The sequence below is a fragment of the Phyllobates terribilis genome, unplaced genomic scaffold (assembly GCF_046119375.1).
Source record: "Phyllobates terribilis strain yellow unplaced genomic scaffold, ASM4611937v1 Scaffold_83__1_contigs__length_6671269, whole genome shotgun sequence".
Classification (NCBI taxonomy): Eukaryota; Metazoa; Chordata; class Amphibia; order Anura; family Dendrobatidae; genus Phyllobates; species Phyllobates terribilis.
The window spans coordinates 1,875,113-1,884,845 of NW_027362843.1; positions in this window are offsets into that span (position 1 = coordinate 1,875,113).

The following is a 9,733-nucleotide window of genomic DNA, read 5'->3' on the forward strand; positions in this document are numbered from 1 at the left end:
GAGTTCCGAACCATTTTTAAACGTCAGCAGAATTCCGAGAACAATGGAAGAGTTCCGAAGCATTTTTAAACTTCAGCAGAATTCCGAGTACAATGGAAAAGTTCCGAAGCATTTTTAAACTTCAGCAGAATTCTGAGTACAATGGAAAAGTTCCAAAGCATTTTTAAACTTCACCAGAATTCCGAGAGCAATGGAAAAGTTCCAAAGCATTTTTAAATGTCAGCTTAATTCCGAGAACAATGGGAGAATTCCGAACCATTTTTAAACTTCAGCGGAATTCCGAGAACAATGGACGAGTTTGGAAGCATTTTTAAACTTCAGCAGAATTCCGAGAACAATGGAAGAGTTCCAAAGCATTTTTAAACTACAGCAGAATTCTGAGAATTATTGAAGAGTTCTGAACCATTTTTAAATGTCTGCAGAATACCGAGAACAATGGAAGAGTTCGGAACCATTTTTAAACGCCAGCAGAATTCCGAGAACAATGGAAGAGTTCCGAAGCATTTTTAAACTTCAGCGGAATTCCGAGAACAATGGAAGAGGTCCAAAGCATTTTTAAACTTCAGCGGAATACCGAGAAAAATGGAAGAGTGCCGAAGCATTTTTACACTTCAGCGGAATTCCGAGAGCAATGGGAGAGTTCTGAAGCATTTTTAAACGTCAGCAGATTTTGGAGAACAATGGAAGAGTTCCAAAGCATAAATAAATGTCAGCAGAATTTTGAGAACAAAGGAAAAGTTCCGAAGCATTTTTAAATGTCAGCGGAATTATGAGAACAATGGAAGAGTTCTGAATCATTTTTATACATCAGCAAAATTCCAAGAGCAATGGAAGAGGTCCGAAGCATTTTTAAACTTCAGCGGAATACCGAGAAAAATGGAAGAGTTCCGGAGCATTTTTACACTTCAGCGGAATTCTGAGAACAATGGGAGTGTTCTGAAGCATTTTTAAACGTCAGCAGAATTCCGAGAACACTAGAAGACTTCCAAAGAATTTATAAACTTCAGCAGAATTCCGAGAACAATGGGAAAGTTCCAAAGCATTTTTAAATGTCAGCTTATTTCCGAGAACAATGGAAGACCTCCGAAGCATTTTTAAGCTTCAACGGAATTCCGAGAACAATGGAAGAGTTCGGAAGCATTTTTAAACTTCAGCAGAATTTCGAGAACAATGGAAGAGTTCCAAAGCATTTTTAAACTACAGCAGAATTCTGAGAATTATTGAAGAGTTCCGAACCATTTTTAAATGTCAGCAGAATTCCGAGAACAATGGAAGAGTTCGGAACCATTTTTAAACGCCAGCAGAATTCCGAGAACAATGGAAGAGTTCAGAAGCATTTTTAAACTTCAGCGGAATTCCAAGAACAATGGAAGAGTTCGGAAGCATTTTTAAACTTCAGCAGATTTCCGAGAACAGTGGAAGAGTTCCGAAGCATTTTTAAACTTCAGCAGAATTCCGAGTACAATGTAAAAGTTCCAAAGCATTTTTAAACTTCACCAGTATTCCGAGAGCAATGGAAAAGTTCAAAAGCATTTTTAAACTTCAGCGGAATACCGAGAACAGTGGAAGAGTTCCGAAGCATTTTTAAACTACAGTGGAATTCCGAGAACAATGGGAGTGTTCTGAAGCATTTTTAAACGTCAGCATAATTCCGAGAACAATGGAAGAGTTCCAGAGCATTTATAAACATCAGCAGAATTCCGAGAACAAAGGAAAAGTTCTGAAGCATTTTTAAATGTCAACGGAATTCCGAGAACAATGGAAGAGTTCCGAACCGTTTTTAAACGTCAGCAGAATTCCGAGAACAATGGAAGAGTTCGGAACCATTTTTAAACGCCAGCAGAATTCCGAGAACAATGGAAGAGTTCCGAAGCATTTTTAAACATCAGTAAAATTCCGAGAACAATGGAAGAGGTCCGAAGCATTTTTAAACTTCAGCGGAATACCGAGAAAAATGGAAGAGTTCCGAAGCATTTTTACACAACAGCGGAATTCCGAGAGCAAAGAAAGTGTTCTGAAGCATTTTTAAACGCCAGCAGAATTCCGAGAACAATGGAAGAGTTCCAAAGCATTAATTAACGTCAGCAGAATTCCGAGAACAAAGGAAAAGTTCCGAAGCATTTTTAAATGTCAGCGGAATTCTGAGAACAATGGAAGAGTTCCGAAGCATTTTTAGACTTCAGCGGAATTCTGAGAACAATGGAAGAGTTCGGATGCATTTTTAAACTTCAGCAGAATTCCGAGAACAATGGAATAGTTCCAAAGAATTTTTAAACTACAGCAGAATTCTTAGAACAATTGAAGAGTTCCAAACCATTTTTAAACGCCAGCAGAATTCTCAGAACAATGGAAGAGTTCCGAAGCATTTTTAAATGTCAGCAAAATTCCGAGAACAATGGAAGAGGTCCGAAGCATTTTTAAACTTCAGCAGAATACCGAGAAGAATGGAAGAGTTCCGAAGCATTTTTAAACTTCAGCGGAATTCCGAGAACAATGTGAGTGTTCTGAAGCACTTTTAAACGTCAGCAGAATTCCGAGAACAATGGAAGAGTTCCAAAGCATTTATAAATGTCAGCAGAATTCCAAGGACAATGGGAAAGTTCCAAAGCATTTTTAAATGTCAGCTTAATTCCGAGAACAATGGAAGAGTTCCGAAGCATTTTTAAACTTCAGCGGAATTCCGGGAACAGTGGATGAGTTCGGAAGCATTTTTAAACTTCAGCAGAATTCCGAGAACAATGGAAGAGTTCCAAAGCATTTTTAAACTACAGCAGATTTCTGAGAATTATTGAAGAGTTCCGAACCATTTTTAAATGTCAGCAGAATTCCGAGAACAATGGAAAAGTTCGGAACCATTTTTAAACGCCAGCAAAATTCCGAGAACAATGGAAAAGTTCCGAAGCATTTTTAAACTTCAGCAGAATTCTGAGTACAATGGAAAAGTTCCAAAGCATTTTTAAACTTCACCAGAATTCCGAGAGCAATGGAAAAGTTCCAAAGCATTTTTAAATGTCAGCTTAATTCCGAGAACAATGGGAGAATTCCGAAGCATTTTTAAACTTCAGCGGAATTCCGAGAACAATGGACGAGTTTGGAAGCATTTTTAAACTTCAGCAGAATTCCGAGAACAATGGAAGAGTTCCAAAGCATTTTTAAACTACAGCAGAATTCTGAGAATTATTGAAGAGTTCTGAACCATTTTTAAATGTCTGCAGAATTCCGAGAACAATGGAAGAGTTCGGAACCATTTTTAAACGCCAGCAGAATTCCGAGAACAATGGAAGAGTTCCGAAGCATTTTTAAACTTCAGCGGAATTCCGAGAACAATGGAAGAGGTCCAAAGCATTTTTAAACTTCAGCGGAATACCGAGAAAAATGGAAGAGCTCCGAAGCATTTTTACACTTCAGCGGAATTCCGAGAGCAATGGGAGAGTTCTGAAGCATTTTTAAACGTCAGCAGATTTTGGAGAACAATGGAAGAGTTCCAAAGCATAAATAAACATCAGCAGAATTTTGAGAACAAAGGAAAAGTTCCGAAGCATTTTTAAATGTCTGCGTAATTCCGAGAACAATGGAAGAGTTCCGAAGCATTTTTAAACTTCAGCGGAATTCCGAGAACAATGGAAGCGTTCGGAAGCATTTTTAAACTTCAGCAGAATTTCGAGAACAATGGAAGAGTTCCAAAGCATTTTTAAACTACAGCAGAATTCTGAGAATTATTAAAGAGTTCAGAACCATTTTTAAATGTCAGCAGAATTCCGAGAACAATGGAAGAGTTCGGAACAATTTTTAAACGCCAGCAGAATTCCGAGAACAATGGAAGAGTTCCGAAGCATTTTTAAACTTCAGCGGAATTCCGAGAACAATGGAAGAGGTCCGAAGCATTTTTAAACTTCAGCGGAATAGCGAGAAAAATGGAAGAGTTCCGAAGCATTTTTACACTTCAGCGGAATTCCGAGAGGAATGAGAGTGTTCTGAAGCATTTTTAAACGTCAGCAGATTTCCGAGAACAATGGAAGAGTTCCAAAGCATAAATAAACGTCAGCAGAATTTCGAGAACAAAGCAAAAGTTCCGGAGCATTTTTAAATGTCAGCGGAATTCCAAGAACAATGGAAGAGTTCCGAAGCATTTTTAAACTTCAGCGGAATTCCGAGAACAATGGAAGCGTTCGGAAGCATTTTTAAACTTCAGCAGAATTTCGAGAACAATGGAAGAGTTCCAAAGCATTTTTAAACTACAGCAGAATTCTGAGAACAATGGGAGTGTTCTGAAGCATTTTTAAACGTCAGCAGAATTCCGAGAACAATGGAAGAGTTCCAAAGCATTTATAAACGTCAGCAGAATTCCGAGAACAATGGGAAAGTTCCAAAGCATTTTTAAATGTCAGCTTAATTCCGAGAACAATGGAAGAGTTCCGAAGCATTTTTAAACTTCAGCGGCATTCCGAGAACAATGGAAGCGTTCGGAAGCATTTTTAAACTTCAGCAGAATTTCGAGAACAATGGAAGAGTTCCAAAGCATTTTTAAACTACAGCAGAATTCTGAGATTTATTGAAGAGTTCGGAACCATTTTTAAACGCCAGCAGAATTCCGAGAACAATAGAAGAGTTCCGAAGCAATTTTAAACTTCAGCGGAATTCCGAGAACAATGGAAGAATTCGGAAGCATTTTTAAACATCAGCAGAATTCCGAGAACAATGGAAGAGTTCCAAAGCATTTATAAACGTCAGCAGAATTCCGAGAACAATGGAAAAGCTCCGAAGCATTTTTAAATGTCAGCGGAATTCCGAGAACAATGGAAGAGTTCTGAATCATTTTTATACATCAGCAAAATTCCAAGAGCAATGGAAGAGGTCCGAAGCATTTTTAAACTTCAGCGGAATACCGAGAAAAATGGAAGAGTTCCGAAGCATTTTTACACTTCAGCGGAATTCCGAGAACAATGGGAGTGTTCTGAAGCATTTTTTAACGTCAGCAGAATTCCGAGAACACTGGAAGACTTCCAAAGAATTTATAAACGTCAGCAGAATTCCGAGAACAATGGGAAAGTTCCAAAGCATTTTTAAATGTCAGCTTATTTCCGAGAACAATGGAAGACCTCCGAAGCATTTTTAAGCTTCAACGGAATTTCGAGAACAATGGAAAAGTTCGGAAGCATTTTTAAACTTCAGCAGAATTTTGAGAACAATGGAAGAGTTCCAAAGCATTTTTAAACTACAGCAGAATTCTGAGAATTATTGAAGAGTTCCGAACCATTTTTAAATGTCAGCAGAATTCCGAGAACAATGGAAGAGTTCGGAACCATTTTTAAACGCCAGCAGAATTCCGAGAACAATGGAAGAGTTCAGAAGCATTTTTAAACTTCAGCGGAATTCCAAGAACAATGGAAGAGTTCGGAAGCATTTTTAAACTTCAGCAGATTTCCGAGAACAGTGGAAGAGTTCCGAAGCATTTTTAAACTTCAGCAGAATTCCGAGTACAATGGAAAAGTTCCAAAGCATTTTTAAACTTCACCAGTATTCCGAGAGCAATGGAAAAGTTCAAAAGCATTTTTAAACTTCAGCGGAATACCGAGAACAGTGGAAGAGTTCCGAAGCATTTTTAAACTACAGTGGAATTCCGAGAACAATGGGAGTGTTCTGAAGCATTTTTAAACGTCATCATAATTCTGAGAACAATGGAAGAGTTCTAAAGCATTTATAAACATCAGCAGAATTCCGAGAACAAAGGAAATGTTCTGAAGCATTTTTAAATGTCAGCGGAATTCCGAGAACAATGGAAGAGTTCCAAACCATTTTTAAACGTCAGCAGAATTCCGAGAACAATGGAAGAGTTCGGAACCATTTTTAAACGCCAGCAGAATTCCGAGAACAATGGAAGAGTTCCGAAGCATTTTTAAACATCAGTAAAATTCCGAGAACAATGGAAGAGGTCCGAAGCATTTTTAAACTTCAGCGGATTACCGAGAAAAATGGAAGAGTTCCGAAGCATTTTTACACAACAGCGGAATTCCGAGAGCAAAGAAAGTGTTCTGAAGCATTTTTAAATGCCAGCAGAATTCCGAGAACAATGGAAGAGTTCCAAAGCATTAATAAACGTCAGCAGAATTCCGAGAACAAAGGAAAAGTTCCGAAGCATTTCTAAATGTCAGCGGAATTCTGAGAACAATGGAAGAGTTCCGAAGCATTTTTAGACTTCAGCGGAATTCTGAGAACAATGGAAGAGTTCGGATGCATTTTTAAACTTCAGCAGAATTCCGAGAGCAATGGAAGAGTTCCAAACCATTTTTAAACGCCAGCAGAATTCTAAGAACAATGGAAGAGTTCCGAAGCATTTTTAAATGTCAGCAAAATTCCGAGAACAATGGAAGAGGTCCGAAGCATTTTTAAACTTCAGCAGAATACCGAGAACAATGGAAGAGTTCCGAAGCATTTTTAAACTTCAGCGGAATTCCGAGAACAATGCGAGTGTTCTGAAGCATTTTTAAACGTCAGCAGAATTCCGAGTACAATGAAAGAGTTCCAAAGCATTTATAAACATCAGCAGAATTCCAATGACAATGGGAAAGTTCCAAAGCATTTTTAAATGCCAGCTTAATTCCGAGAACAATGGAAGAGTTCCGAAGCATTTTTAAACTTCAGCGGAATTCCGGGAATAGTGGACGAGTTCGGAAGCATTTTTAAACTTCAGCAGAATTCCGAGAACAATGGAAGAGTTCCAAAGCATTTTTAAACTACAGCAGAATTCTGAGAATTATTGAAGAGTTCCGAACCATTTTTAAACGTCAGCAGAATTCCGAGAACAATGGAAGAGTTCGGAACCATTTTTAAACGCCAGCAAAATTCCGAGAACAATGGAAAAGCTCCGAAGCATTTTTAAACTTCAGCAGAATTCTGAGTACAATGGAAAAGTTCCAAAGCATTTTTAAACTTCACCAGAATTCCGAGAGCAATGGAAAAGTTCCAAAGCATTTTTAAATGTCAGCTTAATTCCGAGAACAATGGAAGAGTTCGGAACCATTTTTAAATTTCAGTGGAATTCCGAGAACAATGGGAGTGTTCTAAAGCATTTTTATACGTCAGCAGAATTCTGAGAACAATGGAAGAGTTACAAAGCATTTATAAACGTCAGCAGAATTCCGAGAACAATGGAAAAGCTCCGAAGCATTTTTAAATGTCAGCGGAATTCCGAGAACAATGGAAGAGTTCTGAATCATTTTTATACATCAGCAAAATTCCAAGAACAATGGAAGAGGTCCGAAGCATTTTTAAACTTCAGCGGAATACCGAGAAAAATGGAAGAGTTCCGAAGCATTTTTACACTTCAGCGGAATTCCGAGAACAATGGGAGTGTTCTGAAGCATTTTTAAATGTCAGCAGAATTCCGAGAACACTGGAAGACTTCCAAAGAATTTATAAACGTCAGCAGAATTCCGAGAACAATGGGAAAGTTCCAAAGCATTTTTAAATGTCAGCTTATTTCCGAGAACAATGGAAGAGCTCCGAAGCATTTTTAAACTTCAACGGAATTCCGAGAACAATGGAAGAGTTCGGAAGCATTTTTAAACTTCAGCAGAATTTCGAGAACAATGGAAGAGTTCCAAAGCATTTTTAAACTAAAGCAGAATTCTGAGAATTATTGAAGAGTTCCGAACCATTTTTAAACGTCCGCAGAATTCCGAGAACAATGGAAGAGTTCGGAACCATTTTTAAACGCCAGCAGAATTCCGAGAACAATGGAAGAGTTCAGAAGCATTTTTAAACTTCAGCGGAATTCCAAGAACAATGGAAGAGTTCGGAAGCATTTTTAAACGTCAGCAGAATTCCGAGAACAGTGGAAGAGTTCCGAAGCATTTTTAAACTTCAGCAGAATTCCGAGTACAATGGAAAAGTTCCAAAGCATTTTTAAACTTCACCAGTATTCCGAGAGCAATGGAAAAGTTCAAAAGCATTTTTAAACTTCAGCGGAATACCGAGAACAATGGAAGAGTACCGAAGCATTTTTAAACTTCAGTGGAATTCCGAGAACAATGGGAGTGTTTTGAAGCATTTTTAAACGTCAGCATAATTCCGAGAACAATGGAAGAGTTCCAAAGCATTTATAAACATCAGCAGAATTCCGAGAACAAAGGAAAAGTTCTGAAGCATTTTTAAATGACAGCGGAAATCCGAGAACAATGGAAGAGTTCCAAACCATTTTTAAACGTCAGCAGAATTCCGAGAACAATGGAAGAGTTCGGAACCATTTTTAAACGCCAGCAGAATTCCGAGAACAATGGAAGAGTACCGAAGCATTTTTAAACATCAATAAAATTCCGAGAACAATGGAAGAGGTCCGAAGCATTTTTAAACTTCAGCGGAATACCGAGAAAAATGGAAGAGTTCCGAAGCATTTTTACACAACAGCGGAATTCCGAGAGCAAAGAAAGTGTTCTGAAGCATTTTTAAATGCCAGCAGAATTCCGAGAACAATGGAAGAGTTCCAAAGCATTATTAAACATCAGCAGAATTCCGAGAACAAAGGAAAAGTTCCGAAGCATTTCTAAATGTCAGCGGAATTCTGAGAACAATGGAAGAGTTCGGATGCATTTTTAAACTTCAGCAGAATTCCGAGAGCAATGGAAAAGTTCAAAAGCATTTTTAAACTTCAGCGGAATTCCGAGAACAATGGAAGAGTTCCAAACCATTTTTAAACGCCAGCAGAATTCTAAGAACAATGGAAGAGTTCCGAAGCATTTTTAAATGTCAGCAAAATTCCGAGAACAATGGAAGAGGTCCGAAGCATTTTTAAACTTCAGCAGAATACCGAGAACAATGGAAGAGTTCCGAAGCATTTTTAAACTTCAGCAGAATTCCGAGAACAATGGGAGTGTTCTGAAGCATTTTTAAACGTCAGCAGAATTCCGAGAACAATGAAAGAGTTCCAAAGCATTTATAAACGTCAGCAGAATTCCAATGACAATGGGAAAGTTCCAAAGCATTTTTAAATGCCAGCTTAATTACGAGAACAATGGAAGAGTTCCAAAGCATTTTTAAACTTCAGTGGAATTCCGGGAACAGTGGACGAGTTCGGAAGCATTTTTAAACTTCAGCACAATTCCGAGAACAATGGAAGAGTTCCAAAGCATTTTTAAACTACAGCAGAATTCTGAGAATTATTGAAGAGTTCTGAACCATTTTTAAATGTCTGCAGAATTCCGAGAACAATGGAAGAGTTCGGAACCATTTTTAAACGCCAGCAGAATTCCGAGAACAATGGAAGAGTTCCGAAGCATTTTTAAACTTCAGCGGAATTCCGAGAACAATGAAAGAGGTCCGAAGCATTTTTAAACTTCAGCAGAAAACCGAGAAAAATGGAAGAGTTCCGAAGCATTTTTACACTTCAGCGGAATTCCGAGAGCAATGGGAGTGTTCTGAAGCATTTTTAAACGTCAGCAGATTTCCGAGAACAATGGAAGAGTTCCAAAGCATAAATAAACGTCAGCAGAATTTCGAGAACAAAGGAAAAGTTCCGAAGCATTTTTAAATGTCAGTGGAATTCCGAGAACAATGGAAGAGTTCCGAAGCATTTTTAAACTTCAGCAGAATTCCGAGAAAATTGGAAGAGTTTCAAAGCATTTTTAAACTTCAGCAGAATTCCGAGAGCAATGGAAAAGTTCAAAAGCATTTTAAAACTTCAGCGGAATTCCAAGAACAATGGAAGAGTTCCAAAGCATTTTTAAACTACAGCAGA